Source organism: Leptopilina boulardi, unplaced genomic scaffold (assembly GCF_019393585.1).
Source record: "Leptopilina boulardi isolate dan_hultmark-lab unplaced genomic scaffold, ZJU_Lbou_2.1 LbouV2_333, whole genome shotgun sequence".
Taxonomy (NCBI): domain Eukaryota; kingdom Metazoa; phylum Arthropoda; class Insecta; order Hymenoptera; family Figitidae; genus Leptopilina; species Leptopilina boulardi.
In genome coordinates, this window is record NW_026137900.1 from 1,384,054 (window position 1) to 1,406,153 (window position 22,100).

Here is a 22,100-nt window from a genome sequence, read left to right on the forward strand (position 1 = left end):
AACCAGTAAATTTTTAATTAATTTACTTATTTGGGTTCAATATTTGAAATTCGAATTTAGAATTTCTAATAAATTTATATATAATATTGATATTTAATAATAATAAAAATGATAAAAATAATAATTTTGAAATTATTACAATTATTATTAATAATAATAACAAAATTTTGAAAATATTTTTGATAAAATTAAACAGTTATTTGGGTGAAAAATATGATTTTGAAAATTTTACGTTTAGAGAGTTAATAAGATTTTACATTATATGCGTCTTTATTATAACAACTTTCGTTAAAATCAATTTGCAAAGTCCGTTATGAGAAGGTGAAGGTTCCCCGGACAATTTAAGACGAGGGCACTCGGTCAGTAGCATGTAGCGTAGAATCGTCATCGACCTAATAATTAAGATTTGCTTATAAAGCAAGAAAATTATAAGTTTAGATCACTTATATAAAAATAATAAAACCCCCTCGCGATTTATTAAATTACATAATAATTTTATCAATTTTCTATTGTCTTCAATTATTATTATTTTTTAATTAAATTACAAAAATCAATTCTGTTTATCAAATTATTAAAATCAATAATCAAAGCATCAATTTCACGTTATCAATATTAAATTATTCTTATGAATTTTTCACTAGAAATAAAGTGCTTTTTAAAACCTGTCTTTGAATAAAAAAAAATACATGTTTTCAGATAAAAATTAAAAAATATTATAAATATAAAAAATATTGTATAAGAATTATATGAAATGTATTAAAAATTATATTCTCTTTTTTTTTTGAAAAATTATATACAGGGTGATTTTTATGTTCCGGACCCCCAAAATATCTTGAAAGGAAATAGTTTTTGAGAAAAATGTTGTATACAAAAGTTGTCAGGTTGAAAAAAATCTATTAAACTGAATAATTAAAAAACGGGCCCAGGGCCTTATGTGGGCCCTACAGACAAAAAAGTAAATTTTTTAAATGGAACCAAGTATTTTCAAACTCAGATTCTTGTAGCCAGTGATTTTCTCTTTTGAGACATGTGGTAACTTGTGGGCCCAAAGTTAAATTTGGGCCCAAAATTCGATTTTTTGTGGTTTTAAAGGTGATTTTAGTGTGAATTAGTTCTAAGGGGTTTTTGGGGTCCCTGATTACGAATCTGAAATCAGTTTTTAAAAATTTTTAATAACGGACCCAGAATGACTGATTAAATATGAAAAAATAAAGGAAAATAATGAAACTTCTTATTTTAGACTTATTTAGCCTTCTAATTGTTAATTAAATGTTACTTTTATTGCTTTTAAATTAGTATCATAAACCTTGGGGTAAAAAATTAGATTTTTACAAATTTTAAATTTATGGGCTTATAAGGCCCAAAATTCGTTTTTTTGTGATTTTAAAGGTGATTTTAGTGTGAATTAGTTCTAAGGGGTTTTTGGGGTCCCTGATTACGAATCTGAAATCAGTTTTTAAAAATTTTCAATAACGGACCCAAAATGACTAATTAAAAATGAAAAAAATTAAGGAAAATTATGAAACTTCATATTTTAGACTTATTTAGCCTTCTAATTGTTAATTAAATGTTACTTTTATTGCTTTTAAATTAGTATCATAAACCTTGGGGTAAAAAATTAGATTTTTACAAATTTTAAATTTATGGGCTTATAAGGCCCAAAATTCGTTTTTTTGTGATTTTAAAGGTGATTTTAGTGTGAATTAGTTCTAAGGGGTTTTTGGGGTCCCTGATTACGAATCTGAAATCAGTTTTTAAAAATTTTTAATAACGGACCCAGAATGACTGATTAAATATGAAAAAAATGAAGGAAAATAATGAAACTTCTTATTTTAGACTTATTTAGCCTTCTAATTGTTAATTCAATGTTACTTTTATTGCTGTTAATTTAGTATCATAAAACTAGGGGTAAAATAAACAATAGATTTTTTCAAATTTTAATATTTAGGGGCTTATAAGGCCCAAAATTAGATTTTCTTTGGTTTTAAAAGTGATTTTAGTGTGACTTAGTTTCCAAGGGGTTTTCGTGGTCCCTGATTACGAATCTGAAATCAGTTTTTAAAAATTTTCAATAGCGGACCCAAAATGACTAATTAAAAATGAAAAAAATTAAGGGAAATTATGAAACTCCATATTTTAGACTTATTTAGCCTTCTAATTGTTAATTAAATGTTACTTTTATTGCTTTTAAATTAGTATCATAAACCTTGGGGTAAAAAATTAGATTTTTATACAAATTTTAAATTTATGGGCTTATAAGGCCCAAAATTCGTTTTTTTGTGATTTTAAAGGTGATTTTAGTGTGAATTAGTTCTAAGGGGTTTTTGGGGTCCCTTATTACGAATCTGAAATCAGTTTTAAAAAATTTTTAATAATGGACCCAGAATGACTGATTAAATATGAAAAAAATGAAGGAAAATAATGAAATTTCTCATTTTAGACTTATTTAGCCTTCTAATTGTTAATTCAATTTTACTTTTATTGCTTTTAATTTAGTATCATAAACCTTGGGGTAAAAAATTAGATTTTTACCAATTTTAATATTTACGGTCTTATAAGGCCCAAAATTAGATTTTCTTTGGTTTTAAAAATAATTTTAGTGTGACTTAGTTTCGAAGTGTTTTCGGGGTCCCAAATTATGAATCTGACATGGATTTTTAAAAATTCAAAACAGCGGACCAAAAATGACATAGAAATTAATAAAATTAAGGAAAATTATAAAACTTTTTATTTTAGACTTATTTAGCCTTCTAATTGTTAATTCAATGTTACTTTTATAGTTTTTAATTTAGTATCATAAACTTTAAGGGAAAAAAAATTTATAGATTCTTACTAATATTAATGTTTAGGGGCTTATAAGGATGAAAATTCTGTTTTTAGTTGTTTTAAAACTCATTTTTAATCAACAAAATTTGATTTTTTGTGGTTTTAAAGGGGATTTTAGTGTAAATTAGTTCTAAGGGGTTTTTGGGTTCCCTGATTACGTTTTAAATTCATTTTAGTGTAACTTAGTTCCGATGGGTTTTCGAGCTTCTTGATTACGAATCTAAAATCAGTTTTTAAAAATTCAAAATAGCAGACCCAAAATGACTTATTAAAAATAAAAAAAATTAAGGAAAATTATGAAATTTATTATTTTAGACCTATTTAGCATTTTACTTGTTAACTTAATGTTACTTTTACACAGCTCTAAATTTACTATCCTTTGGGGGCAAAAAGGAAGATTGGTTTATTTTTCAAATTTAAATTTTGGGGGCTTATGGGTTCCAAAATTGGATCTTCTGTGGTTTTAAGAGTCATTTTAGTTTAAGGAAACTTTCTGCTTTAGAATTGAAAAAAGACACGTTTTAAAACTTTTATTGTATGGAAAGTATTAAATAAAATGCCAAAATTTTTTGGACATTGTTGCAAATTACATAGAGAAAATTAAAAAAAAAATTTTCAGTGTTTTTCATTTTTAATCAGTCTTTTTGGGTCCACTTTTTTGATTTTTTAAAAACTGATGTCCGATTTTTAATCAGGGACTAAAAAGACCCCTTGGAAATAAGTCACACAAAATAACTTTTAAAACTACTGAAAATCTAATTTTGGGCCTTATAAGCCCCTAAATATTAAAATTGGTAAAAATCTAATTTTGTACCCCAAGGTTTATGATACTAAATTAAAAGCAATAAAAGTAAAATTGAATTAACAATTAGAAGGCTAAATAAGTCTAAAATAAGAAGTTTCATTATTTTCCTTCATTTTTTTCATATTTAATCAGTCATTCTGGGTCCGTTATTAAAAATTTTTAAAAACTGATTTCAGATTCGTAATCAGGGACCCCAAAAACCCCTTAGAACTAATTCACACTAAAATCACCTTTAAAACCACAAAAAAACGAATTTTGGGCCTTATAAGCCCATAAATTTAAAATTTGTAAAAATCTAATTTTTTACCCCAAGGTTTATGATACTAATTTAAAAGCAATAAAAGTAACATTTAATTAACAATTAGAAGGCTAAATAAGTCTAAAATATGAAGTTTCATAATTTTCCTTAATTTTTTTCATTTTTAATTAGTCATTTTGGGTCCGTTATTGAAAATTTTTAAAAACTGACTTCATATTCCTAATCAGGGACCCCGAAAACCCCTTGGAACTAAGTTACACTAAAATCACCTTTAAAACCACAAAAAATCGAATTTTGGGCCCAAATTTAACTTTGGGCCCACAAGTTACCACATGTCTGAAAAGAGGAAATCACTGGCTACAAGAATCTGAGTTTGAAAATACTTGGTTCCATTTAAAAAATTTACTTTTTTGTCTGTAGGGCCCACATAAGGCCCTGGGCCCGTTTTTTAATTATTCAATTTAATAGATTTTTTTCAACCTGACAACTTTTGTATACAACATTTTTCTCAAAAACTATTTCCTTTCAAGATATTTTGGGGGTCCGGAACATAAAAATCACCCTGTATACATTAAGAATATATTTTTTTAAATTATATATTATAAAAATATTCTTATTTCAAATATCTTTTACATAAAAAGCTGTTATTGTGGCATTATTAGCTTTAAACAAATAATAGTTCTCAGAAAGGGAATTTTTTTTATACTTTAGTTCGAGAGAAATAGTTTCTTTAATGATTTTAACCCTTTTAGGCAAACACACACTTTTTTATGCCGGAAAATAAATATTAGTTGAAAATTTATATAAAAAAAACAGTTTTTTAAAAAAATTAAAAAATTTTGTTTTGCAATTTTTTTTTTATTTTAATTTATTAAAATTTTGTTGAAAGTAATTATCTTTATGACTGTGTATAAAGAATTTTGTTGATAAACTTTTTTTTTTGGATTTTTTTTTCTCTATCAATTCAAAGAAGGATTTTGTGATAAAAAGCATAATCCTCTTGAAATAAAAGAAAGAGTTAGGAGAGAGAATAAATTGTCTTGTTGAGTGATATGTAGTTGTTGATATATATCTCTATGCAATTGTGAAAGATTATAACCGCGCAATGTTTCCTATACATTATATTCATTTTTTTTTCTATTATATGACCTTTATCATTTTAATATTAATACACAACCATCTCGCACGTTACACACGTGCCAATATTATGTCCTTTACGCTCTATCTGGCCTTTTCATTTCAAAATTTCATTGTCATAAAATGAATAATATTTTGTCTTCTCTCACAATAAAATTGTTAAATGACTAAATAAAAAAATTTATATTTTGTCATCGACTTTCTGATTGACTGAAAAAATTGCCTTTTCTACAATTTTTCCATTTCGTAATTAATTTTTAAAAATTGACATTTGCGAATTTCAAAATTTCTAATTAATTAAATAATAATTAAATTAAACAAAATTTTATTTAAAAGTAAATAAAAAAAAAAGATTTTTTTTTTGTGAATTTAAAATATATTTTTAATTTGCAAAAAAAAAAAGATTTTTAATTTAAAATGTAAATGAAATTTAAAGAGGCAATTAAATTTATGTATTGAAAAATAACGTGCTTTTTCGAAAATATCATATATGCAAAGTAATTATGCAGAGGAGCTTAAATGAAAAATATATTTAACGTACCATAATATGCACGAACATGAAAACAAAATTGGCACATGATTGATTGAAATATTTTTCGATCAGCCTTGAAAAGTAATTAATCAGGTGGATGGTCGTCTGTCCATTTTGTTTGTAATTATTCAATAAAGAAAAATCATTTAGTTATCGAAATCAAAAAAAATAATACTACTAATATAATAAAATAAAAAGGTAAAAAAAAAATTACATTCCATTTTCGTATTAAAATTTATTGAACTCGAAAGTTAATACATTCATTATTATTGTTAATGCATTATCATCCATAAAGAGATATCATCAAAAATTGAATCAATAATTTATGTATTAAAATGAATATAATAAAAAAAACTTGCATTCAAATAGGATATATAATGTCTTCATGTAATAAATAAAATGCGACATTGAAGATTCACGAGATAAAAGTAATGGAAATTAAATTTTAAAGTAAAAAATTTTAATTTAAATGGAAAATTAATTCCAATGAAAGTAAAATAATGAAAAATTATATTAACTTTAAATGTTAATACATACTACTTCATTTATGGTTTTTGTTTTGATCCACAGATTTAAAAGTATAATATTTTTGAGAGAGAGAGAGAGAGAGAAAAAAATATATTTATTTCCGCTTTATTGATTGCGTGACAATATCGAAAATTATAAAAGTTCACCATTTAATATCGAAAGTTTATGGCTCTTGTTGAAAAGTTTATAAAAGCTTTACTGAACTCAATTTCAGCGTTTAAAATTCTGTCTGCGAAGCTTTTCCTTAATACTTGCCAATTATGTTACAACGCAATAGTTCTTGATCCTTAAAATTATCCAAGTATCTGCGCTCTTGTAGCATTTAGAAATTCTTACTAATAGTTCTTAATATTTTATTTTACAATGAAAAAAGATGTACTTTTATATTATGAGATCATTCAGTTTTTTATTTTCCTTTTTTTTTAATTTCACTTCGTTATAACGGTTTTCTTTTCAATGATTCTTTGAGAAAAATAAAAGAAATTTATTCTTTTCATTGATTTTAAATCCTTTGAGGTAAACATTTTTTTATACATTCATAAATAGAAAACTTGTTTTCTAATTATTATTATTATTATTATTATTATTATTATTATTAACAAGTTTACGATCAAATGAAATAAGAATTGATTTTCTTTTTCAAAGTAAAACTTTTTTGGCTATTGTTTTTTTTTTTAAATCAAAAGGATAATTACTCTTAAATTATTCCTTTGAATGTAAATTCAGTTTTATGTATGCGAAGAAAGTATATATATATATATATTCAAGGAAAAGAGTTGAGAAAAAATCTAATTACACTTTTTAGACTCGGAAACTTTTTTTTATAGATGCATGAAATGAAGGTAGTAAAAATTTTTTCTTTTTAAAATTTATTATCAAAAACATTTTTAATACTCATATAAGATAAGCGTTTTATCTTTTATTAGAAATTAAGAATTAATGTAATTTAAAAAAAAAATGTCGGTTTAATATGCAAAAAAAAAAAAGAGAGGAATATAACCTAACATCAAGGTTGCATCACAAAGTCCAACAATGTAGTTTTTTTTTATGCAATGAGCGCAATTACAGATCCAGGTGTATATAGCTTTATAGTATTATACAAGAACATGTTTTTGTGTTTTTAGTCAATGGACAATGTTTATTCATCTATGGGTACAATTATTTTTATATTTTAGAATTTTTTTTTGTTTTTTTTTTGTTTAAAATTTTTTTCAAATAATTAATTTTTGTTTCTATTTTTAATTACATTATTGTATTAAATTAATTTTCTTTAATTTTTTGGTTATTTTAATTTTGAATTATTTTTTCAAAATTTTGATTTTATTTTTAATTGCAAAATTTCTAATTAAGAAAAAATAAAATTTTTCTTTAATGAAATGTGAAAAAAATAAAAATCCATGACTAATGAATAACAAAGAAATTAATGTGAAAAATATTTTATATAAACTGTCATTATATAAAACCTTCATTACTATATTGATTGATTATACAATGTTTATTCCTTTAATTTAACATTTGAGATAGATATATATATATATATATATATATATATATATATATATATATATATATATATATATATATATATATATAAAAGTATTATTATGCTTATTGATTATTTGTAAAAAAATTGACTGTATAAATATATTGCTTAATGGCGCTCTTTTTGTTTGGAGAAATAATTTTTGTTAAATACGAAAAATTCATTGACTAAAGCATTTTTATATTTATAAATTATCAGCTATTTTATTGTAAATTGTATTCAAAAGAGATTTATTTGTTTGGGAATTTTATTTTATTTTTTTAATAATTTAACGAAAATTATTTGTTTGAAAAGTTTATTAATTTATTTTAAATTATAAGGGTTTTATTTATTTTAAATCAAAGATTTATTTATTTTATTCGAATGAATTCATTTAGATATTATAATCAAACGTAAATTTTTATTTATTAATTAAATGAAACCAATTAAAAGCATACGAAATTTGAGAATTTTCGTTTTTAATCTCTCGTATGTGAATTTTATAATATGTAAAATTTATGCTTTATGTTAAATTTTTTTGTTTGTTATTTTTATACCACATTTCATGCATTTATAGAATAATAATTAATATCAAGTAAAAAAAATATTTTCAATTTCCAACGCGGATTTTTTAAAATATTATATTATATATATATATATATATATATATATATATATATATATATATATATATATTCATGTAATACTCAACGGGAATTAAGTCTGGGTTGATTTTCAAGTAGATACTTTTTAAAAGCTTTTCATTAAGAGCCGCAGTGATATATATATATATATATATATGTAATGTAATTACTCGTGAGCAAGTCGATGAATTTGGCATAGGGAACATTTTTTTTTTTTTTAATACATTTTTTATTCTTGCCTTTTCAAACCTTGCAGAACATGGAAAAAAATATATATAGTTCCCGCGCGAAAAGTTAAGAGTAATTCTCGACTGTGCAGTTAATAACTTTCATTTTCTCGTATAGAAGAGAACACGGAAAACTTGTGCATAAATATAATGGGATATTCAAAATTATTTTTAAATAGAAGTAAAATTAGTTTTAAACGTTTACTGTAGAAAAAAATTAATGAACGAAATAAAATTTTTCTGAAATAATTTTTATTTTTTTTTGTTAAGAAAATATTATTTTGATCTTAATGTTTTTTTTTTTAATTTTATTTTCTATTTGTAAAATAAGAAATTTTTGTTTTGCATTTTTCATATAAATTTTAATTTAAAAGCTTTTGAGAATATTCTTTTTATATATAAATGTTATCTAAATTATAAATAATGAAAATTAACTGCAACGAGAATTACGTTTATCACTTTTTGTAAATTATTTTTTATCTCAAGCTTTCTATTTTTTTTGTGTCTGATTACAGAATATTCGTGATGCACGAATATTTACGCGAAGAAGCACGCACGAGTTAAAAGTCAAATGTCGAGACTTTTTTTTTTTTTTTATTTCTATTTTATTTTATTTTTTATTGAAAAAAGATCTTATATATTATTAATAATAGAAAATTAATTAGTGAAATATAAAATAATTTAAAAAAATTATCTTTAAAATTTTATTTTATGATAAATGTAGTAATTGTACCTGCCTATTATAAGTTTTGGTATAATAGATAGTGTATTTTAATGATATAGTTTATTATTTTTAAATTATTTTTTAAACTGTTTCTTTGTAAATGAAGGAAAAAAAAACTCTTAATCTACTGCTTCTAATTTAATGAGATTCTTTATTAAAAAAAAAAAATTTATTTTTTATGTTAAATGAAGAAATTAACAATTTGTCTGGCTAACGTGTTTTTTTTTCGTTAAATATTTATCCGAAAATTTGTTGAGTTTACATCTTCTTTAGAATTTCGAGCTTCGAGAGTCATTAGCAAAGTTTAAACTCCTGTAATTTTCAGAAAAAAGGGGAGACTTGAGCACTTTCCACTCTCTCTCTCTCTCTCTCTCTCTCTCTCTCTCTCTCTCTTTCTCGCTCATGATCTCAAAGTAAAAACTGAGTGCCAAACTAAATGTTTGTTAAAACGAAAATGTTTAATTTAAAAAAATTCAATCTACTAATTTTTGTTATAAATAATAAAATACAGTAAAAAAAAATAATAAAATATAATTTTTCTAAAAAATAAAAAATAATGTACATATGATATTAAAATTACTATATAAAAATTATCAAACTACGTAATACAATATTCGGAAAAAAAAATATTACAAGAAAATGTTTATTTAAATTATGTTTTTTTTTTTTTTATATTAATTAATTATTTTTCTCTTTATATTATCAGACGAATTACATTGGGAATTAATACTTGATTAATGTCCGCACAAGACTCAATATAATGTCCATTTGAGCGAAACAATAGCCACGGTTCGTTAAATTTCGACTAATTCTAAACGTGAAGGCAATCAGACGGGTTCCTTCAATTAACGAGTTTTTAACAAATCGTTTTGCAGTAGACGAGCTTGAAAATTGGAGTACATATCCATTATTAAGTGACACACGGTACTCCAATTTCCTGTTTCGTATTAAAAAAATAAAAAAGAAAGAAAAAAAAATGATCAAATTCGAAATGCTCTATAAATCAATCTATACTTGAAATTTATTTCCAAACAAAATTTATGATCAAAATTTTGCCATCAAATTGATTATTGAAAAAAAAAAAAATTTATTTCAAGAATCTAAGTTAATAGGATTACGCAGAAAAGCGCTTTTAAATGTATTTTTAGATGAAAAGAAAAAAAAATTTTTTTTTTCCCTTGCAATTTTAGATTAATCCCTTTGAATTGCACTCGATTTCGCGATGTTTATTTTATCAAAAAGAAAGATAATAATTTTTATATACGAAGTATTGTTCTATTTTGTTGGATAAAAAAATTATTTTATAAATAATAATAATTAAATTTTTTTTTATATTTTATTTATTTTTATAGAAGGATTATATATTATTATGTTTCAGAGGTGTATTTTTTTGCGTTTAATTCAAATTTTCTCGTTAAATTCTTTTGATATGCAAAAATCATTCATTTTTCTTAAAGAGAAAAATTCTGTTTTTTTTTTTTAAAAAAACTATTTAATTTTGTTTAAATAGAAAATAATATTAATTTCAGTTGAAAAAAATTGTGTTAAAAATTAAGTCAAAAGTAAGATTTTGAAAGTTTTTTTTTGGTATATATGGTAATTTTTTTTATATTTTAATTAAATTTAAATAGTACATACACTTTTTCAAGTAATTTTTTTCCTCATCAGTTTCTTTTTTAATCTTCGTGTATTTTTTTTTCCACTTGAAAAGCAAAATGAATATTCCAAACTTTTCTAAATATAATAACCTAAAACTCAAACTATACACTGTCAGTTATTTTGCATTGCAAACATAGAAAATCTTTTATACACAAGAAAAAAATTTATTTGATTCAACTAATCGGTTACTTGCGACTATGAAATAAATATTTATTTGTATTAAATAATTATTTTATTTAACTTTTAAATACAGAAATTATTTGTCCAAATAGAATTTATTTTAATAAAATAAAAAATTATTTGGTTCAAGTAAATATTTGTTTGAAAAATAAAATAAATGATTATTTGAAATTTTTTTGTGTATTAAAAAAAAGTAAGAATTTTTTTTTGCATTCCTGTTGAAAAATAAAATTTTCTCAGCAAACAAAAGAATAAAATCTGATTTCTTTTTTATGTAAAGAATCAAACAAAAGTAATCTAATTAGGTTTTCTTTGTTTACAGAATCGATTTGCACAATATAAAAGGGCCGACCTAATCATCGCATGCTCTATCATCAAACTGTGGACTGATCCAGGTATGTTTATTTTTAGATTCATATAAAAAAAATAAAAAAAATTATTGCTTTGGCCTTCTCAAAAATACTCAACAGAAATATAGACATGTATGTATGTACGTACATGTGCCATAAATGTCAAAGCTGTCAGTAGTGCATGTGTCATTTGTTACCGGTAGCTGTGTGTTTGTTTTTCTCTCGTGGGAAAACGATATAGGTGTCATATACATATATGTATAACAGTAATAGAAAATGGGTGAACAATTTTTTTTTTTTTTTTTCAGAACACTATTCTGATTAAATTAAAAAATTATTTTTTTTTTGTTATTATTGTCAATAACGTACCGGCATAGTTGTTTGAAAAAAAGTAGGTGTCAGCTTCTGAAAATTGTGAGACCCTTTGCCCAGGCTTTGCAATGGCTCAAGTATCCGAGGCTGGTGTTGAACACAAGTTGCCCGCGGAGCTTATGAGCTTCTATTTTGAGTTAATTTTTATCACAGAAAAAGACCATGATCGCGCGTCATACGGAGTTTTGAACGCGTTTTGTCAATGATGAAACACGGAATAAGCGTATAGAGGGCTTTAACATTGGGTGTCCTGATCTCAACTAGACACTGTTCAACTCCAACAATTCCCATGTACATTATACATATAACATTCCCCTCCATTTTACCTCGCGGAGGCGCACAATGACGTAGTTACCTTATCAAATACCCCACGAAATAATCACAATTTTGTATTAAAAATTATAATTACAAATTTTTTTTTTTTAATTTTAATTACTGTCTAGATGACAATTTAATTAGTGGATTTTTAAGAGAAAATCAATTTTTGAAAAAAAGAATTGTTATAAATTTCAAAGAAATCTGTTTGAATTTTTTTATTTCGTTTTGAGCCGAAACAAAAATTTATTTATTGTTCTTTTTTTCGTAAAACGAAATTTGTCAATTTAATTTTGTTTCCTAACACAAAATTTAGTTACTGAATTTTAGCATTGACTCAACGCAAAACTAAATTGACAGATAAATAAAATGAAATTTACTAAATAAACTTTGTGTCGGCTCTACACGAAATTAAAACAAATTTGATTACTGTTTGAAATTATTATTTTCATTTATTTTAATATATTTTTTAAAGGAAGAAAAAAATTTGAATTATTCATTAACCAAAATTTTGTTTGAAGGAATGAAATTTGTTTTGATAAAAAATTAATTAAGATTAAATAATAATTAATTAATACAGAATTTCTTTGAATTAAATATTTGACAGAATGTACCAAATGTTTGATTAAATCAAATTTTTTTTATTTAAATACTAATTTTTAGTAATAAGCAAAAATATTTTTTTTTATAAAAATAAAGAATCTTCAAATACTCCAAAAGTAGAATATAATGAAAATACTATTGAAATTAATTCGTTGACTCTTTATCATTTTATATAAAAAATAAGTATTTATATTAAAAAAAAAAAATTTGATACACTCCTGATGCTGCAGCAGCCGGCAACGTAGGGGTCTATATGTCACGTGGTGTTTCACGCACGCGAAAAAGGGGATCAGATTCTATTAAGTAGAAATAAAAATTCAGCAGATGAACTAAAAACCTAAGATCAGGTGTCCATTATATATTTTATATGCTTTAAGAAAAAAAAAAAAAAAAACCCGTTAGCGCAACTCGTCTCAAATTAAAATTCAGAATTTTTTTTTTTCTAAAAATATCAACAAAAAAAAATCCGGTTTTATTAAATGATTGTTTAATTTTATTTATACTATAAAAATGACTCATTTTTATAACAGAATAAGAGAATTTTAAAATCCTAAACAGAAGAATTTTATTAATAAAAAAATAAAAATTTTATTTATAAACTATTTATTTCTCAAGTAGTAATTGCGATATTCAATTTTTGTTTACTTTTATATAAAGTATATTTTTTTAAATTAAAAAACATTCTAGAAGAAACAAACTTTTGATAAGACTGGGTTTCAACTTGTTTGTAGCAATGTAGAAAAAAATATTGAAACTAAAAATAGTAGAAATTTTACCAATTTCACGATTTTTTTCTTACTTTTTAATGAATTTAATCATAAAAAGTATTATATTAATTATAAAGTCGATAAAGTAAATTTTCTGATATTTTATGCAGACAACAGAATATGAAATTTAATTAATAATAATCAAATTTCATATACTAATATTATTATGTCTGTATACGCCTTTCTCGTGCCAGAAATTCAATAATTTGCATTATGTATAATCAAAAGGATTTGTCTGAAAATCGGAAAATATGTAATTAAATCTAATTCTATATCATTTTTTTTTCTTTATCCTTATTAATTTTCAATTGTTAATTTATTAACTAAACAATTTTTTTTAATATTATTTTTTATTTAAAAATAATTGTAAAAAAAACACTTAATAATTATATTTAATTAAACTTACCAAATTTTTAATAATATTATCCACAATTTCTTATTTCACAATAATATAAACAATAATATAAACAATAATAATTAACAATATTTAACATGATAATTAACAATTATATCGAGTTTCTTAATATCGACAATTCAAATTTTGTTAAAAAAAAAATTAACAAATTTCTTTTAACAAACTAGAACGTGCAAGTTCGTGAAGTGGCCGAGACAACCATACTGTTTTTCTTTTTTTTTTTTTATTAGATTTTGAATCCTTTTTTTCGTGAAATGTTATGAAATTTTATTGCACTCGTTAAAAAACGAAGTCAATAAAGATAATATTTTGTGAGCGTTTTAATCTTTTTATAAGAGTTTTAAAATTCTACGCCATATATATCAAAAAAAGGGAAATTTAAAATCATCTTATTACTGCAGTAAAATAACTACTTTTTTTTTAATTGAAGAGGCTTTTTGGGTAATTGTTCTTTTTCAATAAGTTAAAAAATTTCAATTTTCAATATTGATTTACAATTTTTGTTGAAAATTTTGAAATATAACATATTTTTTTTTTTAAATTTATATAGAAAAATTATGTCAATAGATAGACAGTTTTATCGGCTATAAAATTCAAAAAAAAAAAAAAAAATGCTTTTCCGAATAAACAAAAAGAAAAAAAAAAAAACATTGAAGATAAATTCCGTTACGTAGAGAATTTTACGAGAAGATAAAATTTACATAGAACAATTTTTTTCTTTTTTCAAATAAAAAATAGTTCCTTCGTTTTTTCTTTTTTAACAAAAAATTGTTTTACTTGGAACATCTTGTTTGGTCAGAAAGTGTATACTTGTTTTAATCCATTAAGGTAAAAATTTACCGGCTCTATAAATTACATCTGACGACAAATTTAAAAAAAAAAATGATTGAATATTTCACAAATTTTTTATTTTAAAGAATATTAATTAATTTTGTTTAATAGTTTTTTAAAATATATTTTTATGTATTTTTTTTTATTTCCATTATTTTAGGATTATTTTTATTATTTTGTCGGGAAAATTTTTAATTATATACCTCAAGAACATACCCATTCGAAGGAAATTTATTACATTTAATGATTTTTCGACATTTTTTTAGCTTTCCAATATTTGTGAATTCGCAATTTTTTAACTGCGATTATTAATTTTTCAATTCTGTCAATGAAATATATATGTCAATTATTTCAAAAATATTCTCATTCCAAGTTTGAGTGCAATCTATCACATTTAATGATTTTTCCGATTTTGTGGAAAAAAAAAGATTTTAAATTATGTAGGTATTACCATTTTTTAGAGTTTTTTTTTTCAAAAAATTGAACTCTTTAAATATACGATTGAAATAAAAATGGGTTTATAGTAAAATTTCTAATTAAATTCAAATTAGATGTAACTTTTTTTTTAATGAATGCAATTTTTTAATAACAGACTTTTAAAATAAAAAATGTTTAAATTAATAATATATGGAAACTGATTTTTAAAATATGAGAACGGTTATATATGTTGCTTCTTTTTTTTTTTTTTTAAATCAATAAGAAAATTAGCTAATTTCTAATTGTAAGTGCAACTTGTTTTATCAGACAATAAAATTTTTTCGGTTTTTGACTATCAAAGCTCATAGACCTTATATACCGGTCGATAACCGGTGCTTTCAGACACCATGTGATATCTCTCATTTACTTTCTCTCTTGTACTTTTCTTTCTCTCTCAATTCCCTCTTTCAATCTCTCTCTCTTTCTCTCTCTCTCTATATATATATATATATATATATATATATATATATATATATATATTTTCTCTTTCCCTCTTTCATTTCTCTCACCTTTTACCCTTACTCTCTTTCTCACCTTGCCTCCAGTGTCGGTATATTGATCCAACGTGCACTGCTTACATGTGGTAGATAATGTTATATATAATCTGTCAAGGCAGTATTTTATGAGGAAGTTTTCTTAGACACACATATATATACATATGCATAAATATATGTATATTGTATATACTAAATTTATACTGGACTTATGTATATATATTTTTCTTTGGTTTCTTCTTTATTACTGAAAGGTGTCAAGAGCATTTCTTTCTTTAACTAATCATTTTAAAAAATGGTTCGATCTATATACACCTGGTTCACTTAGTCACTTTCAAGGTTATTGCAATCTCACCTGCGTGTGGCTATTGACGTTTTAGACCCCTAATTAGTTTACCATTTTAAGTGTGTTTTATTATTTTTAAAAAAACACATTTTTTGACATTAAAAAAATATTTCCAAGTACCTCATTTTATATTTACATTTTTATTATTTTATATTGTAGATGGTTAAAAAATTAACAAGACGGTAAAAAAAAACTTTAAAAAATAAAAATATACAGAATTACCTAAATAGAAATCTACCTTACCGACTGATGGTAAAATAGTTTTTGAAAAATCAAAATGTAAAAATACCGACACAGAAATCTACCTTACCGACTGATGGTAAAACAATGTTTGAAAAATGAAAATGTAAAAATACCGACACAGAAATCTACCTTACCGACGGATGGTAAAGTAGAAAAATACAAAAAATTACCGACATAGAAGTCTACCTTACAGACCGATGGTATATTTTTGAAAAATAAAAATATAAAAAATTATCGACACAGAAATCTACTTTGCCGATTGATGGTAAAAAATTTTTGAGAAAATTTTAGGATTTTTTTTTACCATCAGTCGGTAAGGTAGATTTTCGTGTCGGTAATTTTTATATTTTAGTTTTTTTTTAAAAAACTATTTTACCATCAGTCGGTAAGGTTTTACTGTATTTATTATTTTTAATCATAATTTTTTTTTATTTGATAAAATAAAAAAATTTATAATTTTAATATAATTATTAATTTTATTATTAGATAATTTATTTATTGTTTTATAATATATTTTAAATTTGCTTTCTATAATAATTTTTCATAATTTTCAATGGTTGGTTGGTTTTAATTTCTTTTTTTATAGTAAAATAGTTTGATTTTGTGTTCGGTTAGTTATTTTAAGTTTCTTTATTTGTAGTAAAATATATATTTTGTATTTAGAAAAAAAAATGTTTGTTAAACATTCTTTTATTTCTTAAGTAATCGCGAGAATATTACACTTTAATGCAATTAGTACGGTTTCATCTTCTATGTCACAACCAACTGTCTCAAGTTTGTAGGAACACGACTGCCCATGACTTTTGGTGATAAAATAACAAACGTGTTAATTTTGTCTCTCACTTTGAAAAAAAAAGAATTAAAACATTTTTTATAATTTTGATTTGCAATAGAAAACAATTTTATTAACAGTTTTGTTATATACTTATAAATTATATTGATTTGTACCTAATAGTTATGATACTCGTTGTTAAAAATGGTTTTTTTTTACCAAACAATATATTTGGTTGTTCTAACAAATTTTTTTTTTATTAATTCAAATTAATGTTTTGTTCCCTCGCAACTAACAGTAAAAAATTTTTATTTATTTTTATTTTTTTTTTTAAATATGTCAAAAAAAAATAAAGAAGAGTAAAATATACCCTTAAGCTTTTGATAAAGTATATAAAGAAAAATAAAAATATTCAACTTTCTCTCTCTCTCTCTCTCTCTCTCTCTCTCTCTCTCTTTCTCTCTTGGCTGTTGTCGACGTCGAATAGAAGTTATCAAGGTTCGCTGCTTTGTCACTTTAAAAGTAATTAAGACTCCTTTATTTTGTCTCGCGAGTAACAGATTTCTCTCCAGTCTTTTCCTTTGAATATCGTTTTCTCCCCCAAGACAAGAATTTTCCATTTGAGATTCAAACGAAATATCTCGCGAACCAGAAATGCCAGAGGCTCAAGTTTCGATGCTTTTGCGAATAAGAATAAAATATTACGTTTTATATATAATAATAATAATAATAGTAAAAAAAAATAATAATATTATTAATAATTTTGAAAAGGAAATTAATATTTGAATGGCAAAACTAGGATTTAAATTAATTTATATAATTTTAATAAAATTAGAATTTGATTTCTATTTTTTTATTTTTTTTTATTTTTTTTATTTGAAAATTTATTTAGCAAAGTAGGTTATTGCCGTAAAGGCATCATAGGTACATAATTCAAAGTCGCTTTGGCATGCTAAGTAATTAACAGTTTAGGTTTAGCTTTACTCAGAGAAACAATTCTCATTAAAGTCAATGGAATTCACAGCACATTCTCCAAGTTGTTAAACTTTGCGAAGGAAATTTAGTTGAACATCGAAAATTGATTATCGATAGGGGTATCAATTTAAATTGAATAATTATTTATAATAAATTTATTTCCTATTTGTCGCTATTGTTTGTAATTTTTTTTTTCTATTTTTATGTTTCTATCGAGGTTTCTATTATTTATTTATATTTCTATTTTTTCTTTTATTGTTTGTCATTTTTATTTATTTATTTATTTTTATTTGATTATATTTTTTTTATATTTTTATTTTATTATTTTATTTCTATATTTACTTTTTAAATTTATTGACATTTATCATTATTACTTGTTCTTTACAATATTATTTACTCGATATTCGTAATTGACAGTTTACTATTTCCTTCATATATATATATATATTTTTTTTCTTTAGAGATTTAACGTCAATTTGCTCTCGCGAATTATATTTTATTTTCTTATTTTATATTTTTTTCTCAAATCTTCGAAGAAAAAATTCTTTTTTGTTTTATTATTAATTTTTTTTGTAGAATAAAGAGGTAAAATTTTCCTTTCTTATATAGAATATAATAAATATGGTTTAATCGTAGAAAAAAAATTTCCATATTTTCTTTATAGCGTCGATTTTTCAAAGTCTAGTGCCATTGTTATTAAAAGATAAAAAGCAATTTCAATTTTTTAAAGTTACTAGACGTAAAGAAATTCTATTCTCAATTTAAAAACTTTGTTTTCTATTTTAAAAATAAAATTCTATTACTAAAATTAAAAAATCAAATTAGAATATATTGTTGAAATGTATTTTGGATAAAGGAAAATAATCTTTATTCTGAAAAGAATAAAAATATCTAGAACAAAAGTTTCATTTCATTTGGATCAATGTGCTTCTTGTATATAATATATGTATAGTTAACGATGGAGAAAATAACTGGTGGTACTTTTCAAGCAGGTCAACATCATTGTCTCTATTGTTTTTCGTTTTTATTATGTAAAAAAAAAAGAATATTATCTTTTTACATCGATACACTTTTATTATGTATAGACACGTGATGACACTTTAATGTCAAGTGCAAAGCTCGTTATTGCACTTGATAATTTTCCATCAATCTTGTGTGTCGAGATAATTCAAACTTAATCATAATTTAATTTCTTTCAATTAATTTTTTTCTCATATAATTTTTTGTTTTTTATTCTTATTTTATTTCAAAATAAATTATTAAATATTTTTCATTAATTAAAATAGTTTTTACTTTTTCTGTTAATAAAGGAAAGTACACCATTTAATCTAATTGGAAAAAATAATTATAAATATATGCTTTTTGAAAAAAATTATGTAATAAATAAAAGATATAGAAATAATATAAATAATTAAAAAAGAAATTTTTATTATAAAAATTAATTAAATTTGAAAACCATTGCAATGGACGAGTTGTGTAATTTAAATATAATTTTAATTCGATCCATCCATAAGGTTCGAGTCACGAAAGTCCGCATAATATCTTGACATCAGTGTGTTTTATTGATATTGCGACATATACGTACAATATATAAAGTGAACCAAGATTTGTATTAACAATATATTGGAATGTCTCCAATTATTGATTTTCTCTTTTAAAAATAAAAAATATTCGTAATATTTTTCATTTCTTTTTTTTTTTTTTATTTATTCTTTTTGTTATGTTTTGAAAGTTTTTGAACGATTGGCAAAGTGAATTTTCAAATTTTCAATGCGGATGTTTGTACGTAATCTTGATTCCTGAAAGATGCAGACTTCATATTATGTTTCAGGTCACGTTTCTAATTTGTAGGGTACTAAAAACAGTGCACGAACTATGTGCATTAATATAGATGAACTTCAACTTGCCAACCGTTTTCTGAATAAATTTTCTTTTTTTCGTATACAGTAATATACGATATTTTACACAATGAAGTCGCCAAATGATAAATTTTTGTAAACTGAAAATATATTTTTTTTATACAAATTATAAATTAATAAAAACAAAAATATATATACAATTAATTTATTGATTACATACAAAACATTAATTATCCTACGTTAATGAAATTAGTCAATTTAATTTTATATAATATATTACAATTATTTCTTCCTTTCGATAAATGTTAATTATAAAAATTAAAAATGCAGTAATTTTTTTTATATCGATAGAATAATAAAATTTAATAAGTGAAATTTATTTCATATATATTTTATATAGGGAGATACTTTTTGCGCAACTTGAACGAAAAATGTCAAAAAAAAAAAAAAAAAAAAAAAAAGTGTAAAATTTTATGGAAAAACGATACTAAACTCTAGGGAAAATATGCGACAAGTACACTCTGCATGATTCATGATTTTAAAAAGCTTTTTAAATAATTGTAATATTATACGCCACCTATATATAATTTTAATATAAAAAAAAAATTTGCATTTTAAATTATTGAAATCAACTTTAAAATTTTTAATAAAAATTTTTTTCTTTTTGCAAATAATTTAGATTTTTTAAATATATTAATTATTTACTAATCTTTATTTTCAGCCAATTGGCCCACAAACGGACTTGCTTTACAATTAAATATTAATTAAATATTACCCAGGTGGAAAAGTTCCCGGTAGTGACTACCGGTAGTCATTATACCGCTCCCGCTACCAGAATATTCACTATCGGTAATTTTTCCTAGACTACCGGTAGCCACTACCGGAAATTTTTCCGGAACTACTGGTAGTCACTACCGGTAGCCACTACCGGTAATTTTTCCGGAACTACTGGTAGTCACAACTGGTAGTTAATACCGGTAATTTTTTCGTTACTACTGGTAGTCATTATCGTTAATTTTTCCGAGACTACCGGTAGCCACTACCGGTAATTTTTCCGGAACTACTGGTAGTCACAACTGGTAGTTAATACCGGTAATTTTTTCTTTACTACGGATAGTCACTATCGTTAATTTTTCCGGGACTACCGGTAGTTACTACCGGTAATTTTTCCGGAACTACTGGTAGTAACAACATGGAGTTAATACCGGTAATTTTTCCAGTACTACCGGTAATTTTTTCGTTACTACTGGTAGTCATTATCGTTAATTTTTCCGAGACTACCGGTAGCCACTACCGGTAATTTTTCCGGAACTACTGGTAGTCACAACTGGTAGTTAATACCGGTAATTTTTTCTTTACTACGGATAGTCACTATCGTTAATTTTTCCGGGACTACCGGTAGTTACTACCGGTAATTTTTCCGGAACTACTGGTAGTAACAACATGGAGTTAATACCGGTAATTTTTCCAGTACTACCGGTAATTTTTTCGTTACTACGGGTAGTCACTATCGTTAATTTTTCCACGACTACCGGTAGCCACTACCGGTAATTTTTCCGGAACTACTGGTAGTCACAACTGGTAGTTAATACCGGTAATTTTTTCGTTACTACTGGTAGTCATTATCGTTAATTTTTCCGAGACTACCGGTAGCCACTACCGGTAATTTTTCCGGAACTACTGGTAGTCACAACTGGTAGTTAATACCGGTAATTTTTTCGTTACTACTGGTAGTCATTATCGTTAATTTTTCCGAGACTACCGGTAGCCACTACCGGTAATTTTTTCGTTACTACGGGTAGTCACTATCGTTAATTTTTCCACGACTACCGGTAGCCACTACCGGTAATTTTTCCGGAACTACTGGTAGTCACAACTGGTAGTTAATACCGGTAATTTTTTCGTTACTACGGGTAGTCACTATCGTTAATTTTTCCACGACTACCGGTAGCCACTACCGGTAATTTTTCCGGAACTACTGGTAGTCACAACTGGTAGTTAATACCGGTAATTTTTTCTTTACTACGGATAGTCACTATCGATAATTTATCCGGGACTACCGGTAGTTACTACCGGTAATTTTTCCGGAACTACTGGTAGTAACAACAGGTAGTTAATACCGGTAATTTTTCCAGTACTACCCGTAATTTTTTCGTTACTACGGATAGTCACTACTGTTAATTTTTCCAGAACTACCGGTACTCAGTACCGGTAATTTTTCCAGGAATTACAATCAAA

At 24.0% G+C, this 22,100-nt stretch overlaps 1 protein-coding gene across 4 annotated transcripts in view; it reads right to left on the reverse strand.

Annotated features, from left to right (window-relative positions):
- LOC127285511 (galactosylgalactosylxylosylprotein 3-beta-glucuronosyltransferase P) overlaps window positions 1–22,100 on the reverse strand; it is a 44,056-nt gene that overhangs the window by 17,491 nt on the left and 4,465 nt on the right. Inside the window, exon 1 of one of the 4 annotated variants that reach the window (XM_051311573.1) lies at window positions 13,857–14,063. The exons of 2 other annotated variants lie outside the window; for them this stretch is intronic. The gene's annotated coding sequence lies outside the window, so the exon portion shown is untranslated. Of the gene's footprint in view, window positions 1–11,762; window positions 12,069–13,856; window positions 14,064–22,100 lie in introns of those variants that run through there. One more of the 4 variants, XM_051311572.1, reaches the window with a different exon arrangement.